Raw genomic sequence first — 19,227 nt, forward strand, 5'->3', positions numbered from 1 at the left:
CCTTCCTCTATACATACGTCATTCTTTTTACCTTCACCCTATGTCTTTACCTCCCCTGTATATGGGATCCTCTTTCTCTTTACTCCCTGATATGGAAAAAAACTGTTAACCTGCAGGATTCGGTATATTGATACTTGATAAACTTATCTTGTACACATCATTGTACCTTACCCCACAGGCGGGTGGTTGGCTGCCATGTGCCCCTTATGTTTCTGTGATGATAGAGTTACTTCTATATTGTTCAGTAGCTGCAAGTAAATCAAATTCCATAAGTCCTTGAGGAGATTGAGAAGTTATGGGGAAAACCAAAATCCCTCCCTTTACCCTTCCTCGCTGTATCTGTGCTGCCCTGCACTGCACCTCCTGACTACTCCACTTTGCTGACTCTCTAGGTTACTCCCTGTACCTTTCCTTATGGCTTTATTAATTCCTTTTCTATGGTTCTCTTTACTCTCCCTTCCTGTGTTTCTCCTCATTCTCTCTGCTTCTGCCTTCCCTCTTGTGTCTTCTCCTTCAGTCTGAGTCCCCTGCTGCCCCTTCTTCCCCATAGAGTTAATAAATACAAGTTACATTAATAATCCTTTCTGCTAATAGTGATGAGAAAAAGTAACATTTGGTTTCTTTGTATATGAGCGAGCACATCTAGTATCTGCCATGTAATGCCCCCAGAGCACAGCCCCCAGGAGCAGGGTGGAGGATTGTCCTGGGCTGAGGGTCCCTCTTTATCCTGCAGGGCTCCAGTGTCACACACTCACATAGTCTCCTCCACATCAGTGCGCACACCAACAGGCGGAGACAGCAGCAACCGACAACAACTTGGCATCCCAGGGACAGGCGCAGATCCTGCAGAAATCCTGACAAATCCCTGCAAGAAGGAGCAACATAGAAGATACCAAGAACTAAGTGGCCAGAAGGCGCTGGGACTGTGCCCAGGACCCCCAGCCAGGCAAGGGGATAACAAGAAGCCGGGAGAAAGGAGAGACAGAGGCAGGAGGACAGGAGCTGGGGTGACAGAGGCATTAAAGTAAGTGACTCTGCTGTGCTCCATGGCTTCAGCACCAAAGACAGAGCAACAAGACAGACTGTCAGCACTGATGTCCCTCTGCTATGCCAACCCTAACACCCTGTACTGCCAGCTCTGCTATTCCAACCCTAACACCCTGTACTGCCAGCTCTGCTATTCCAACCCTAACACCCTGTACTGCCAGCTCTGCTATTCCAACCCTAACACCCTGTACTGCCAGCTCTGCTATTCCAACCCTAAGACCCCTTGAAATAACAGCTCTGCTATTCCAACTCATAGACCACCTGCACTAGCAGCTCTGCTATTCCAACTCACAGACCCCCTGCAATAACAGCTCTGCTATTCCAGCCCATAGACCCCTGCACTAGCAGCTCTGCTATTCCAACCCACAGACCCCTGCACTAACAGCTCTGCTATTCCAACTCACAGACCCCTTGCACTAACAGCTCTGCTATTCCAACCCACAGACCCCCTGCACTAGCAGCTCTGCTATTCCAACTCACAGACCCCCTGCACTAACAGCCCGGCTATTCCAGCCCACAGACCCCCTGCACTAGCAGCTCTGCTATTCCAACCCACAGACCCCCTGCACTAACAGCCCGGCTATTCCAGCCTCCAGACACCTTGCACTAATAATCGTGTTCCACTGACATTCCCCACTAATATCCCTTAGCTATTTCAACCCACAGACCCTTTGTAGAAAGGACTTGGTAGCATAGACCCCCTGCACTAATAGCTTTGCTATTCCAATCCCCAGACTAATCATCTTGTTCCACAGACCTCCTGCACCAACAACTCTGCAAGTCCAATTCACAGCCCCTCTCTAGTCCAGTCTACAACCCCCCTGCACTAATGTCCCTCCGATACTCCAACCCACGGACCCCTTATTGAAAGGACATTGTACTACATACTTTCTGTTCTAAACAACCCTCTGCTATTCCAGTCTATAGACCCTCTACACTGACAGCCTTGCACTATTCCAGTCTATAGACCCCCTGATACCTTCGACCTTCAATTATTTCAGCCCATAGACCCTCTGTTCTAAAAACTCTATTCTTCCAACCTACAGTCCCCTGCACTAAGGCCACTCTGCTATTTACACCCCCAGACCCTGTGCACTAGAACCTCTCTGCTATTCCATCATAGTCCCTCTGCCCTGATGCCACTATGCTATTATAGCCAACAGAGCCTTTGTACAAATGACCCTCTTCAATTCGAGTTCACAGATCCTCTGTACTACACAACTCTCCACTATTCTACCCCACAGACCCCATGTACTACACAACTCTCCACTATTCTACCCCACAGACCTCATGTACTACACAACTCTCCACTATTCTTCCCCATAGACCCCCTGTACTACACAACTCTCCACTATTCTACCCCACAGACCCCATGTACTACACAACTCTCCACTATTCTACCCCATAGACCCCCTGTACTACACAACTCTCCACTATTCTACCCCATAGACCCCCTGTACTACACAACTCTCCACTATTCTACCCCATAGACCCTCTGTACTACACAACTCTCCACTATTCTTCCCCACAGACCCCCTGTACTACACAACTCTCCACTATTCCCACCCACAGACCCCCTGTACTACACAACTCTCCACTATTCCCACCCACAGACCCCATGTACTACACAACTCTCCACTATTCCCACCCACAGACCCCCTGTACTACACAACTCTCCACTATTCTACCCCATAGACCCCCTGTACTACACAACTCTCCACTACTCCCACCCACAGACCCCCTGTACTACACAACTCTCCACTACTCCCACCCACAGACCCCCTGTACTACACAACTCTCCACTATTCTACCACATAGACCCCCTGTACTACACAACTCTCCACTATTCTACCCCATAGACCCCCTGTACTACACAACTCTCCACTATTCTACCCCATAGACCCCCTGTACTACACAACTCTCTACTATTCTACCCCATAGACCCTCTGTACTACACAACTCTCCACTATTCCCACCCACAGGCCCCATGTACTACACAACTGTCCACTACTCCCACCCACAGACCCCATGTACTACACAACTCTCCACTACTCCCACCCACAGACCCCATGTACTACACAACGCTCCACTATTCTACCACATAGACCCCCTGTACTACACAACTCTCTACTATTCTACCCCATAGACCCCCTGTACTACACAACTCTCCACTATTCTACCCCATAGACCCTCTGTACTACACAACTCTCTACTATTCTACCCCATAGACCCTCTGTACTACACAACTCTCCACTACTCCCACCCACAGACCCCATGTACTACACAACTCTCCACTACTCCCACCCACAGACCCCCTGTACTACACAACTCTCCACTATTCTACCACATAGACCCCCTGTACTACACAACTCTCTACTACTCTACCCCATAGACCCCCTGTACTACAAAACTCTCTACTTTTCCAACCAGCAGTACCCCTCTACTACACAACTCTCCACTACTCCCACCCCACAGACCCCATGTACTACACAACTCTCCACTATTCCAAACCGCAGACCCACCTGTACTACACAACTCTCCACTATTCTACTCCACAGACCCCCTATACTACACAACTCTCCACTACTCCAACCTGCAGACCCCTGGACCTACACAACTCTCCACTATTCTACCCCTCAGACCCCCTGTACTACACAACTCCCCACTACAGTATTATGGGATGGGGGAGGGGAAGAGGGTCTTGAAGTGATTTCCTGTAACCACCTTTTTCAGCCCAGTAACAGTTGAGTCTCTGGAGTTTCTGTGTTACCTGCAGAGGTGCACCTGGACCTCTCCATCCCCTAAAGTCCTGATATCTGGGGGCACTGCTAGTAATACAGGGAGGTGCAGAAGTAGTTATATCATTTGTAATGTAATGCCGTACAAAACCAGTCTAATTACATAAACTGTAACAAATGGAAATGAAAACTAAACTTTCAGAAAGTTTATCTAATGTCTGTAATGATCAACCATTGCAACCTCAAGATCAATGCCAGCTGGGAGATAAGCCGCTTGTTCGCACGCATCGCTACACATTTAAGGGGGGATGTTAGTAAATTCCTTGGTGATACAAGTTTCAATCTGTCGACTGTGGAAATGGGAGGCTTGTACAGTTTATCCTTAAGATAGTCCCTGAGGAAAACGTCAGGTGGGGTAAGATCCGGGGAGCGGCCCGGCCACCAGCGTTCGCCTCGTCTAACCAGGCAGTGCACAATGAGATGGAGCATCCCGATGTCACTACATGTTGGTGAAAATATCGCCATCCTGGATGGCGGGACGGACAGAAAAAAAGAGCAAACCTATCAATCCCGATACAAACTTCCTGCCCAGAACTCATATCTGGACTGCTGGTCTCCACCTCAATTGTCACCATTAGGCACAGCTGTGTCCAACGCCTCCGGACCCCAAAGGGGTTTCCTCAGGATAGCTCTGACCTCTGTTATTGCGGCGCTGAAAGTGTGCGCCCGCACAGCTGATCGGTCAGGGTCCAGAGTGGCAGACCGCCGCCAATCGGCTATCCTGAGGATAGGTCACCAATAGTATTTCCCCCGAAGACCCCTTTAGCTAACGGCGGTGTGAACGAGCCCTAAAAATTGAACTCTGGTGAAACTAGAAGTGTCAAATCCGGCACACGCAGGCAGGACTAGAGGAGAGATCAGGGGCCGCACTGATAGAACGGCTGCCCCTGGACCGGACTACATGTGAGTTAAGTGCAGGTCAGGTGGCTGGAAATACACTATGGGGGTAACTATTAAGTCTGGGGATACTAATGGGGTCCCTATTACGACTGGGGAGACTATAGGGGCACTATTACTACTGGGGCAACTATGGGGGTCCGTACTACTATTCCAGCCATTACTGTGGGCACTGTTACTACTGAAGCCACTAATGGGGGCGCTATTAACATTGGCGCCACTACTGAGGCCCAAATGGGGTCACTATTACTACTGGGGCCACTATATGGGTAACTATTCCAACTGTTGCCACTGTGGGGGTCACTATTACTACTGGAGTCACTAAGGGGGTCACCATTAATGTGAGAGGGTCACTAAAGGGCACTATTATGGGATAAAGAGGGCAAGGCTTGCATAATAGGAGCTTGGCCTGTCAAAACTTTTGCAGCGGCACTCCACATGTGCCGCTAGAGTTGTCCCTCTTTTCATAGTAGCATAGTATATTAGGCTGAAGGGAGACAAATAGTTCAACCTGTTTCCAACCCCCTTGTTGATCCAGAGGAAGGAAAAAAAAACACCCAATGCGGCAGAAGCCAATTAGCCCCCTTGTGGGAAAAAATTTCTTCCCGACTCCATAATGGCAGTCAGAATATTTCCCTGAATTAACCTTTTTATAGTTTCTACCCGACTCCAAGACCCGGATCAATAACCCCGCTGGTTATTTAATGTCTATACTAGCTGATTACACGGCCTTGCCTTATTTTTAGACACAAAAAGAATTTAAATATATGTGTGTATATACCCTGTTTCCCTGAAAATAAGACATACCCTGAAAATAAGACATAGCATGATTTTCCTGAATTTTTGAGGATGCAAAATGATTTTTCAGGCTTTTTGAGGATGCTTGAAATATAAGCCCTACTCCAAAATTAAGCCCTTCTAACAGTTAATTTAAAAAGTCAATTTAAATAGTGTCCAGGCAGCTATACATGTAAAAAAGTTAAACCTTTTTGGGACAAAAATTAATATAAGACACTGTCTTATTTTCAGGGAAACACGGTATATAAGTATATGAGGAGGAGGTCATCTGTGTAATATATTGGTATATGAGGAGGTCATCTGTGTAATATATTGGTATATGAGGAGGTCATCTGTGTAATATATTGGTATATGAGGAGGTCATCTGTGTAATATTAGTATTTGAGGAGCAGGAGGTCTGTGTAATACTGGCATAATCAAAAACCCACCGACTTCCCCCGTGTTGTTGCCAATAGCAACCAATCACAGCTCAGCTTTCACTGCTGAGGTAAAGTGAAAGCTGTGCTGTGATTTGTTGCTATGGGCAACACTGATTTGGGCTGGGCTCATTTCTGTGTGGTACATAGTGGCTTAGTGCTGGTGGAAAGCTGTGTGGTAGTTGGAGCAGAGGAGGAGGTTGTCTGTGTAAGATATTAATATCTTCGGGGCAGGAGGTCTGTGTAATATATTAGTATTTGAGGAGGAGGAGGTCGTCTGTGTTAGATAAGACCGTGAAATAAAAACCATCTGCTGAAGTGCAAGTCTGGCATTCCCCTCCCTTACCCCCAAGGGGTAGAGGGGCTGTCTTCCACCCTCTCCCCACTCCCCCAAATTAGTCCCCATGGGATGAGTTATATATGTACCCAGTTAGGTTTAAATCGCTGCAGGCATTCATGCGTTATGGTGGCACATACAGATATATATATATATACATACATACATACATCCTATTTTATATATATATATAGATACTGTAATATCACAGCGCTCTAGAAAGACATCTAGTCCCTCTTAAACTCCTCTATGGATTTTGCCATCACCACATCCTCAGACAGAGAGTTCCACAGTCTCATTGCTCTTACAGTAAAGAACCCCCTTCTGTGTTGGCGATGAAACCTGCTTTCTTCTAGACATAGCGGATGCCCTCTTGTTACCGTCGCTGTCCTGGGTATAAACAGATCCTGGCAGAGATCCTTGTATCGTCCCCTCATGTATTTATACATAGTTATTTGGTCGCCCCTTAGCCGTCTTTTTTCCAGGGTAAATAATCCCAGTTTTGGTGCCTCTCTGGGTATTCCAGTCCCGTCATTCCATGTATTAGTTTAGTTGCCCTTCTTTGTACCCCTCCAGCACTGTGACATCTTTCCTGAGCACCGGTGTCCAGAACTGTACGCAGTATTCTATGTGGGGCCTGACAAGTGCCTTATATAATGGGAGGATAATGTTCTCATCCCTCGCCCCTATGACCTCTTATAATGCACCCCAAGACTTTATTAGCTTTTGCAGCGCCTGTTAAAGAGAGTGAGGTAGAGTGGCTGCCCAATCCGGCTCAGTAATGCTCATTTGCATGATCTGCAGGACGGGGCATGTTTTCATGCTGGAGTTCATATGAGTCGTTCACTGCGGTTCTCCACCATGGAAGTAACTTTTAGCCTTGAGGAATTCCCCAGTGATCATCTGTGATCCTTTGGGAAACATGGAAAGTTTTTAATTTCCCTGCAGCGCCCCCAGAGGGAAAATGAAGCATTACAGTTACTCCAGAAACACTTTTATAACCACTATAGTGGAGGCTCCTGAAGATTTCATCCTTGGCAGCAAGTAGATTTGCATATAGCTGAATGGAAGGAAATTTCTTGCTTTAAGGGGTTGTCCTTACAGATGTGAGCAGGAATGTAGCCCTAAGCTCTCGCTCACAACCTGAAGGTTGCAGGTTCAATCCCCGCTTGGTTCAGGTAGCCGGCTCAAGGTTGACCTAGCCTTCCATCCTTCTGAGGTCGGTAAAATGTGTACCCAGCTTGCTGTGGGGTGGGTAAAAGGTGACTGGGGAAGGCAATGGAAAACCACCCCGCAAAAACAGTCTGCCAAGAAAACATCAGGATGTGTCAGGCATGACTCAGTGTTTGCACCAGGGGACTTTACCTTATCTTACAGATTTGGTAGGATGTAGGAGGAACAGTCTCTACTATGTATCCATCTATGTTAGCTATAGGGGAGCCAGCAATATATTTGAGATATAGGAATATAGCGACATCACCATAATTTCACCTGGGTATCCCCTGTATATAGTGATATGGAGCATGCTGGTATAACCTGGGTATCTGCTATATATGATTATATATGTACAGCTGGTATACGTTATACATGTCCTGTATATAGTGATATGGACCATGCTGATATAACCTGGGTATCTGCTGTATATAATTATATATGTACAGCTGGTAACGGTTATACATCTCCTGTATATAGTGATATGGAGCATGCTGGTATAACCTGGGTATCTGCTATATATGATTATATATGTACAGCTGGTATACGTTATACATGTCCTGTATATAGTGATATGGACCATGCTGATATAACCTGGGTATCTCCTGTATATAATTATATATGTACAGCTGGTAACGGTTATACATCTCCCGTATATAGTGATATGGAGCATGCTGGTATAACCTGGGTATCTGCTGTATATAATTATATATGTACAGCTGGTAACGGTTATACATCTCCTGTATATAGTGATATGGAGCATGCTGGTATAACCTGGGTATCTGCTATATATGATTATATATGTACAGCTGGTATACGTTATACATGTCCTGTATATAGTGATATGGACCATGCTGATATAACCTGGGTATCTCCTGTATATAATTATATATGTACAGCTGGTAACGGTTATACATCTCCCGTATATAGTGATATGGAGCATGCTGGTATAACCTGGGTATCTGCTATATATGATTATATATGTACAGCTGGTATGTGTTATACATCTCCTGTATACAGTGATATGGACCATGCTGGTATAATGTGGGTATCTCATGTATAAAATATACATGTACAGCTGGTATAACCTATACATCTCCCGTATATAGTGATATGGAAAGATGCTGGTATAACCTGGATATCTCCTGGATATAATTACATATATACAGCTTGTATATGTTATACATTTCCCTGTATATAGTGATATGGAGCATGCTGGTAAAACCTGGGTATATCCTGTATATAATTATATATGTACAGCTGCTATAAGTTATACATCCTGTATATAGTGGAATGGAGCATGCTGGTATAACCTGGGTATCTCCTGTAGATAATTATATATGTACAGCTGGTATACGTTATACATCCCCTGTATATAGTGATATGGAGCATGCTGGTATAACCTGGGTATCTCCTGTATATAATTATATATGCACAGCTGGTAATAGTTATACATCCCCTGTCTATAGTGATATGGAGCATGCTGGTATAACCTGGGTATCTCCTGTATATAATTATATATGTACAGCTGGTAATAGTTATACATCTCCTGTATATAGTGATATGGAGCATGCTGGTATAACCTGGGTATCTCCTTTATATAATTATATATGTACAGCTGGTATACGTTATACATCTCCCTGTATATAGTGATATGGAGCATGCTGGTATAACCTGTGTATCTCCTGTATATAATTATATATGTACAGCTGGTATACGTTATACTTCTCCTGTATATAGTGATATGGAGCATGATGATATAACCTGGGTATCTGCTATATATAATTATATATGTACAGCTGGTATAACCTGTGTATCTCCTGTATATAATTATATATGCACAGCTGGTATACGTTATACTTCTCCTGTATATAGTGATATGGAGCATGATGATATAACCTGGGTATCTGCTATATATAATTATATATGTACAGCTGGTATAAGTTATACATCCCCTGTATATAGTAATATGGAGCATGCTGGTATAACCTGGGTATCTCCTGTATATAATTACATATACACAACTTGTATATGTTATACATCCCCCTGTATATAATGATATGGAGCATGCTGGTATAACCTGGGGATCTTCTGTATTAAGTTATAGACTCCTCTCAGAACTGTCTGGAATGATTGTGTTTGTCCGTGAGGAGCGTGAATGGTTAAGGTTAGATGCCTCCATGTGCCGGACGCCTTAGCCTGGACAGTCTGTGCACGCTTTAATAGGATTGCAGTGATATTAATAGACAGCCTGTACTTGTGTTTTGTTGACCAGCTTAGACCTCTACCGCTGTGCTGTCACTTGGCAGCACCTTGTACCAGTTGTCTCCTCCCAGCCGAGGCACCTGGGCGCCCAGCGACCTCTTACAGCGGAGGGTCCGCTCTGTATAATGACTCTTCACCATCCTTACAAGCTCTCAATGCCAGGATAAAGCAGGAAAGCCATTATGGGGAGGTTGTGTTATGCTATTAAATCTGGCATATTGCACAATAGATATAACCTGAGTACACCTTGCATCATATGACCCACATATTTGGGGTCCAAAGGGCTTGTTCACCCGCCTGACTATCCACCCCATGGTCCTGTAGATGAGATGGTTGGTAGACGTCTCCTCTGGTCCAGGTCCTCCACTGTGAACACTTCTGTTCACCTCCCTTCATCTATGGGCAAAAATCTGGTTCTGATGATGCGTTACAATGTTTCAGTGCAGCTAAAATGCATCAGTCAGGGATCCAGACCACCCGGAGAATCGTCTAGATTTGATACAATTGTAGCAAACCCTCAGCTGTGAGACATTTTATGCCTGGATGTAATCAGCAATGTTCCATTCACAGACAGCAAGCAGAGACCTTGAAACTCTAGAAGAAAATTGCATAAATATAAACAAATATCCTGAATTTCCACATTATGTTGCAGTTCGGTGCTGCAAACAAGCACCAATTACTGGACTATAGGATTTTCTGGATTATCAGATGCATATATTACCTATAGGGGCTCTGTAGGTGACACTGGAGAAAGTATCTCTCATTGCCGTCCCAATGACTTTGTTGGGCCGTTCTAACAGTGCATAGAGGGGGTACATACTTTTGCTCAGCTAGCGGCAGTCATTGTGCTGTAGGTCGGGGTCCCGGGGTCCCCAGAGCTCATTTCCTTTCCACATTCCCCGATCGCCTCCATTCGTCCTGTGATGAATGAGCTTCATTCAGTGCCTCTGTTGGGGGCCAGAGAAGAGGTTTACACTGAACCTGCTCCCATTTTTGTGGCGCCGTTACGTGTTGTCCCTGGAGACGGACAGGGAGAAGAATTCAGAGTAAAGCTGCGCAGATTCTGCCCGAAAATATCCAGATTTATGAATCCATATAGAAGCTTATTTACCTTCAAGATGATTCCCCCCACCCCCTCATCACTTGCAAAGTCTATAGGTTCCATCCTGTATATGATGTGTGGATACAAGACCGTAATGTATTAGGGGGTTATTATGGACTGGTGATCTACATTGGTGTTCCCCTCTTTGTTGTGGCTCATGTTCAAAGCGAAATGAGATGGGCCCCAGATGTAATGGGCCCCTGACCAACTGCCACAGCCAGTAAACCTACAGACATTATATCACCTATGAGGAGCACTTAGTACTTGCTAAGTACTTAGCATTTGCTTGCAGGATCCGCATTAAGGAGGGTTGTAACAATGGGATTACAGTCCCCAAAATAACATACAGAACCCTAAATAAATATGGGCCTTAGAATATATGCAGACCCCAAAATAATTACTGACCCCTGAAACTTCAGATCAGACCATAAAATGAATAGGCCTAAAAATAACTATTGACCCCAGACTGTCCAAATAAATACAGACCCTCTAAACTAACACTGACCCCAGACCAGACCCTTTAAATGATTACAGACCCAAGACCATACCCCCTAAATACAGGCCCCATATCAGATCAGTCCCTTAAACTAAAACCGCAGATGAGTCCCCCAAATAAACACTGACCAGACCCCCTATATACAGAACTAAACTAATAAATAGAAATCCCATACTAGATCTAATAAACAAATACAGACCCTAAATTAGCTCCCCTTAATAAATACAGATCTCTTAAACTAATACAGACCCCAGACTAGACCCCCTAAATAAATAAATAAATCCCAAATCGGACCCCCTAAATTAATACTGATCTCAGACCAGACCCCATAAATACAGACCCCCTATACTAATACAGACCCCTTAAATATATACAAACCCCAGACCACACTCCCTAAATAAATAGATACCAGACCCCCTAAATACAGGCTCCAGACCATACCCTCTAAACTAATACAGACCCCAGACCAGACCCCCTAAATACAGGCCCCATACCATACCTCTAAATAGAGACCCCAAACAAGATCCCTTAAATACAGACCACAGACCAAATCACCTAAATAAAGACCCTGGATCAAGCCCCAGAACCTTAAACTAAATACAGACCCCAGACCAGACGCCCTAAATACAGGCCCCATACCATACCTCTAAATACAGACCCCAGACCATACCCTCTAAACTAATACAGACCCCAGACCAGACGCCCTAAATACAGGCTCCAGACTATACTCTCTAAACTAATACAGACCCCAGACCAGACCCCCTAAATACAGGCCCCATACCATACCTCTAAATACAGACCCCAGACTATACCCTCTAAACTAATACAGACCCCAGACCAAACCCCCTAAATACAGGCCCCAGACCATACCTCTAAATACAGACCCCAGACAAGATCCCTTAAATACAGACCACAGACCAAATCACCTAAATAAAGACCCTGGATCAAACCCCAGAACCTTAAACTAAGAGTTCAAACCAGCCCCCACAAATAAATACTGACCAGTCCCCCTATATACCAACCCCTAAACTAATAAATACAAATCCCATACTAGACCCCTTAAACTAATACAGATCCCCTGGTTAAATAAACCCCATATCAGACCCCCTAAACTAATATAGGTGCCAAACCAGACCCTCTAAATACAGACCCCAGACCAAATCCCCTAAATACAGACCTCAGATCAGACCCCAATCCCTTGAAGTAATGAATACAGATCCAATACTAGAGCTCATAAACAAATATAAACCCCAGACCAGGCCCCCTAAATACAGACGTCAGACCCCAGAGCCGCTCATCCCCTCCTCCCCCGTGGACCCTCATGACCTGCACAGATGTTACCAGGGCCTGGGTGTGACTGCTACCTCTGAACCCATATAGTCATACCCCGAAAACAGATAGAGGTCCTGGGAGGGACAACGGAGAAAAGAGCCCCTTTCCATATACTGCCTCTAACGGACCAGATATGAATCGCACCATCGTTGCACCCAGGCGGGATTATAGGGGTGCAAAATGGGGAAATGCTAAATTGTAGTTTGTTGGTTTCGATGACTGCCAGCAGCGGTTACAGATCTGCTCCCTGCGCCGGGGGTCTCCATCGTTCATCTCCGCTACAAGTCCTGCCGGTGGGTTCTGCCTCCTGCTGGAAGTGACAAGTTCCCCGTTGCGAGTACGATGTAACAAGTCAGCAGCGCGAACACTCATCCAGTGGAACCTGGCAGCCGCTGAGCGCAGCAGACGGAGCAGGTCGAGAGAGGTAGAAAGATGGTCAGGAGCCAGGATAGTCTGCGGGAACAGATGGCGAAACACAGGCCTCCAATCTGTGCCTGTAAGAGACACCGCTAATAGGGGATACGGATCCCGGATAATGAGCCGGATGATGATTGTCTAAGTGGACGGCCGCAACCTCCCTGGAAGCCGCTGTTACAATGTAACAATACTGGAAGTGATGCATTGTCTTACACGGATTGTAATGAATGAGACAAGCGCTGGAATTATACTGCAGGGCACACACAGTAAAGCTTCATTATGGCGCCTAATGCTACATGGCGGCATCCCGAAAGGCCATTTGATGGACAATACTGCAGGTTTCATATGGTGCCGGGATTTATCTTGACCCGAGCTGATTTATGAGATTTAAAGGGGTATTCCCATCCTCAACATTTATTGCTTGTTCATAAGATGCGCTATAAGTGCCCAATAGGTGCTAGTCCCGACTCTGGACCACTGGGGTCTAGAATGACCCCTGTCTGCCAATTTTTGTGCCAATTTGGCCACCTCTCCAATGATGTTTTATGCATGCTCGCCTCTTTTTGGAAGTCTTGTAGACTTAAATGGAGATGGCCTTTAGCAAGTCTAAGGGAGTGGAACATTTACCTTATGAGAATGAGTGGCGCCGCTCCAGATGAAGCCTCGACCCCTTGATGAAGCTGTTGCCCATCAGTTGATAAAGAAGAACACAGGCCCTTTTGTGGTGGTGCGACAAGAACGTCACTACGTGATGTCAACAGTAGGAGTAACTCTGTATAAGAATGCCAGCATGTATTTAGGGGGTCTGGTCAGTATTTATTTAGGAGACTGGTCTGGAGTCAGTATTTATTTGTTTAAGGGACAGGTGTCTGTTTTTAGGGGGTCTGGTCTGAAATTATCTAAGGGGGGCTGGTTTGGGGTCTGTGTTTGTTTGTGAGATCTAGTATGGGATTTTTATTTATTACTTTAGGGGTCTGTATATAGGGGGTCTGGTTAGTATTTATTTAGGGGGACTAGTCTGGAGTCTGTCTTAGTTTAAGGGGTCTAGTTTAGGGTCTGTATTTGTTTATGAGGTCTAGCATGGGATCTGTATTTATAGTATAGGGGTTTGTATATAGGGGTCTGGTCAGTATTTATTTAGGGGATTTGTCGGGAGTCAGTATTTATTAGTTTAAGGGCCTGTGGTATGAACTGGAGTCTATTTATTTAGGGGATATGGTCTGGGGTCTATATTTGTTGAGGGGGGCTGGTTTGGGGTCTGTATTTGTTTATTAGGTCTAGTATGGAATTTGTATTTATTAGTTTAGGGGCCTGTATATATGGGGTCTGGTCAGTATTTGTTTAGGGGGACTGGTCTGGAGTCAGTATTTATTACTTTAAGGGTCTGGGGTCTGTATCTTCAGGGAATAGCATGCAGAATACCGCATGACGTACACTCATTATCTTACTGGGTTGAGAGCAAATGAGTGCAGCAGACCAGAAGGCCAAGCCTAGAGTGAAGCCCATGTGTAAATAGTCCGTGGCTATGGCCAAAAAGGGCAGTCGGCACCCCATGAGGCGACTGCTGAGGAGTAGTGGCGCAGGAGAAGAGGAAGTCGCTCGCCTCCCGTTCAGATGTTGGGGCTTGGAGAGAAAGTAGATGCTTTGGACACAGCTATGGTGCGTCACGAACAGGCACTGGCGATCCTGCAGCCCACCACCCTGCCATGACCAGAGCAGAGATGACCTGATGATGCTGGACCAGATGAGCTGGCCGCAGATCAGACCCAAGTGCCAGGTGAGAGCTGGAGGTGATAGCGGAAAGCAAGGTTCATACCACTGGACCTGAAGAGTAATCAATGACCTGGAAGTAGAGCAGCGGGAAGGGTGGATGTCCGAGTCTCATGAAGGAGACAAGTCAAGCTGCAGGAGATCCATGCTAAAGGCACTTGAGGCCTGTGTACCATCGCCCCTCTATCAGGGAGGAAAACCAGCCTAGTTGCCCATCAACCTGCATTCGGCCTAGCAGACCAAGGTCTCCATCACAATGAAACACCTGACAGAAACCGGGGCAAGAAATTATGTCAACAGAATCTCTCAGTTGTGCAGCCTCAGGCTTGGGGCCTGTAACTTGAAACCATTAAATCTCAGCCTTGTAGTGAGATATTATAAAACGGTTTCCACATTTTTCGTGTAGACTAGGGGGAAGTTTCTACTGATATTGCAGCGTCCCGTAGGGTGAACCCGGACACATGGCATACGCTGAGGAGCTGGGAGAACAAGATGCTGGCTTGTCACGGCTGAAATTACCACGCTCCCTCCCAGAGGGACGCACACAACCAAGGCCAAGGTAGCGCTGGGCCGCTTCCGGACACCCCCGGCATGGGGATGCCGAATAAACATTAGGACAGGTGAAAGGGTTGTCACGGGTTATGCCACCGTTCCGGTACCCCTCGGCATGAACATCAGCGAGGAAATAAATGAGCCACAGACAGTTGTATAGTACCTCAGGTCCCCAGGTACGGTCAGGGCCCGAAACACTTTACTTGATAACTTCGGTAGTACTAGGCACAAATGACAAGTTTAGAATGTGCAGGAATGAAATGAAACAAAGTACCTCTACACGGCCAACACAGACTTTAGGACGCCCGTGTGATTAAATAAAGATGCATACCTCCACTCAGCAGAACTCTGACTTTTGAATGCTTAAGTGGGAACAATGAGACTGAAGTACCTCCACCTGGTGATCCCAGACTGTCGGACTCGCATGTGTGAGTTGATTAGATAAGAGTACCTCTGCACCAAGCCTTGCCACAAGAACACGTACGCTCAACTCATGCTCTCTTTCTCTTTTGGGGGCTCACTCCTCTAGCAGCATTTCTGGTGGTGTGCCGGAAATCTCTCTTTCTCTTCCATTCTTCACTACATAAGGGCTGAAGGTGCCCCCATGCAGCTGGAACTCTTTTGACAGGAACCCAGAAGACATGAACCTTTTCCCGCTCTCATGCACTCCCATTTATACCTTCTCTTACCCCACGTGACAGGACAGAATTGTTACATTTACCAGACAGTCTCTATGCTTTGCAGACATTAACCCATCACACGCTGCAGCTATGAAATACACATAACAGAATGGCAAGACAGTTTTGCACAGAGCATCTACACAAGATATTACATGTATGACATTATGGAGGGGACCAGGAAAACATGTACTGGGCCACTACAATATGTCTTATTTAACCCCTTCATAACGGCAATATAACGTTTTACTGGCCTTTCTAATTTAAACCAACACATACGACTTTTTAAGGGGGTGACTTGGCTGCCTACTGACAGCCCGGCTCCTGTCTAATTGCCAGGAACACAGAAACCTCAGATCCTGGCAGTTTACCCTTTTACATGCCCCAATCAATTGCAACTGCAGCATGGAAGTGGAGGACAGGGGACTCTCTCTGTGGCTCATCGACACCCCGCAGTGTGATTGAAAGGTAGCAATGGATTCTAATGGCAGTCGGAAGCCTAACAAAGGCCTCTATGTCTGCCATATAAGGGCTCAGGCACACGGGCGGTGGTCCGCACGTAATTCCGCGCGGAAAAACGCCCGCACCGCATAACAATCCACATGACCAGCTCCATTGCCAGCCTATTTTCTTTTTCTGGCAGGTGTGGATTTTCGTCCTTACCTGCTATGCGGGCGTTTTTCCGCGCGGAAATACGTGCGGATCGCCGCCCGTGTTACTGAGCCCTCAAGGCCTATTTAGACACAATGATTATCACAGAATGATTATCACTCAAAATTCGCTCAAAAGCCGTCTTTTGAGCGATAATCGTGTGTAGTTGCACCGACATTGTGCAGTTTTCGTTATCCCGTCGCTAATCGTTGTCTTTCAGCGTGCTGACGATGAGCCTTATCAGGGATTCACAGCGGGATACAGCTGATACTATAGTTTCAGTTGTATCCCGCTCCCTGATCACAGGCGGGGTATGAAGAACACAGCAATCCAGCTGTGTTCTGCATACTCCACACGGAGCGCACAGCTGTATACCAGCTGAGCGCTCCGTGAACAGCCGAGTTATGAAGAACAGAGTGGTCCAGCTGTGCTCTGCATACCCCGCTCGGAGCGCTCAGATCTCTCCCCCCCCCCCACTCCCCTCTGCAACCCCCCGCGCCCCCCCGAATCTTTTCGTCCGATTAGTCAGTTACTCGGAAAAAGCGATGCTTGAGTGCAAAAACACCCGAACCGAGTCCGCTCGCTCATCTCTAGTTAACAGGCTTCTCAAAGATTTCCAGCATTTCACATCTCTCTGTATCCATGGCCAGATTAGGGGTGTCCGTAGTATGGAGCAATTCTTTGTGGGGACCCGAGAATGTATGTAGATCCAATGTAAGCCTTGTGAATCCCTGATCGGTGACATCATCAATACGGCGCATTGTCTTCATTCTCCTGAATAGCCCACCATCGTCCGGCAGCTGCACTGCAGAATTTATAGGGGCATTATGACATCGGGCAAAGTGTTGGCGCACCTTCCCCGGTGACTTCAAGCACTGGTGCCCTGCAGGGTCCCCATCTGGACGTGTCCTGGAAATGTGCTGAGGGCGCTGTGGATGAGGGCGACCTCTCCTGGAGGTTCAAAATACCCTAAAAATAAAATACTATAAGCATGAAATACAGGATATCCTGACCTCCTGATATACACTGATCATGGCCGGCGTTAGCTTTATGCAACACAGGGCGCTGTCCACCAGCTTGTAGGTGAGGCACCAATGGATTCAGGCTGGGGAAGATCGCCCTCCTTGGGTTCGCCTAGCCAGATGATGTTCTTCCTCCATGTCCCCTGTGGAGCAACTTCACATATCTTACTCCTGGCTGTTTCTCATCCATTCTAATGCTTGAAGGCGTCCCTAGCAGTCCATTAATCACTTATTTGTGCTACTGTATTGAGCTTGGTTCTGGTGTTGTATCTATGTACTGAGGTTGATTCTTGCTGTATTCATGTACTGAGCTTGGATGGACTGTATTTATGCTATGAGAATGGGTCTGGTTCTGTAGTTATGTTAAGAACTTGGTTCTGGTGCTGTGCTTATGCTATGAGTTTGGTTTTGGTACTGTACTTATGTTATGAGCTTGGTTCTGTTTATTCACTGAGCTGTTCTGGTATGGGTATGCTGCTATCCTACTGCTTTATGCACAAGCAGAATACAGGCAGACCACCTATCAGTACAATAAATATACATATATTATAATATATATATATATATATATATAGTTTGTGTCTTACGACGAGGGAGCACCAAAAAAAATTCTGTGCAGGCTACCATCTAACCTAAGACCAGCACTGGTCTTGATATGATGACAGGTCATGTGATCTACATTAAGTGCACACTTTTTTTCGGGACTGATCAATCCTCAGGAGGGAAGCGGTGACAGCAATAATTAGGTGTGTTTACCTGCAGGGGGATCATTACTAGAAAGCGCTGGCGACATTGTAACTTCATAATGATAGGGAAGCAACTGATCATGGCTGTTATTATGGGGCGGTGTGCCCCGGGGCTCAGCTGTCAGGAAGGTCACAGGGCTGGGTATGCGGCAACCTTGAATGCCGCGAGCTAACTAAGGAGGCGGCACATGACTGGGAACAGGTACAGCAGGGGTTAAGTAGAGCGAGCAAAAGGGGGGTGGAGTTTAGACAGGAAGAGAAAGGGTGGGGGGGAGCGGAAGGAGCTCAGTCGTGAGACAAGAAGAGACGGGAGAAGACTGGAGAAGAGACAGCAGCAGAAAGAAGATTGCAAAGGGCGAAAAGTGTTTCCAGAGAGAAGAGAAGAGGTGCGGCAAAGGGAAGGAGTATCCAGCAGAAGAGGAGAAGCGGCGAAGAAATACCTGCAAGCGGCGTGGAAGAAGAGAAGGCAACCGCGTCCGGCGATCCAGAAGTCCCAAGATCGGAGGATGGAGGAGCTGCGAGCCCAGATTCGGGAGGCGATCCAGACGGACGGCGCGGAATGGCTGGAGGAGATCATCGCAAGCTGCAGATCGGGGTCGGAGTCCGGAAGGCCAGTCGGGCCGGCAGCAGCTTTACCGGCGGCTGCCGAGGGAGCGGCACAGCTGGGGGATGCCGGGCGAGGCCGCCCGAGG

General features: G+C 46.5%; 1 protein-coding gene across 1 annotated transcript in view; it reads left to right on the plus strand.

Moving 5' to 3' along the window:
• Positions 1 to 730: 730 nt before the first annotated feature.
• Positions 731 to 19,227, plus strand: part of PTN (pleiotrophin) — a 60,970-nt gene continuing 42,473 nt past the window's right edge. Inside the window, exon 1 of the mRNA XM_066590340.1 lies at positions 731 to 1,024. The gene's annotated coding sequence lies outside the window, so the exon portion shown is untranslated. The remainder of the gene's footprint in view (positions 1,025 to 19,227) is intronic.

This window comes from Eleutherodactylus coqui, chromosome 2 (assembly GCF_035609145.1).
Source record: "Eleutherodactylus coqui strain aEleCoq1 chromosome 2, aEleCoq1.hap1, whole genome shotgun sequence".
NCBI lineage: Eukaryota > Metazoa > Chordata > Amphibia > Anura > Eleutherodactylidae > Eleutherodactylus > Eleutherodactylus coqui.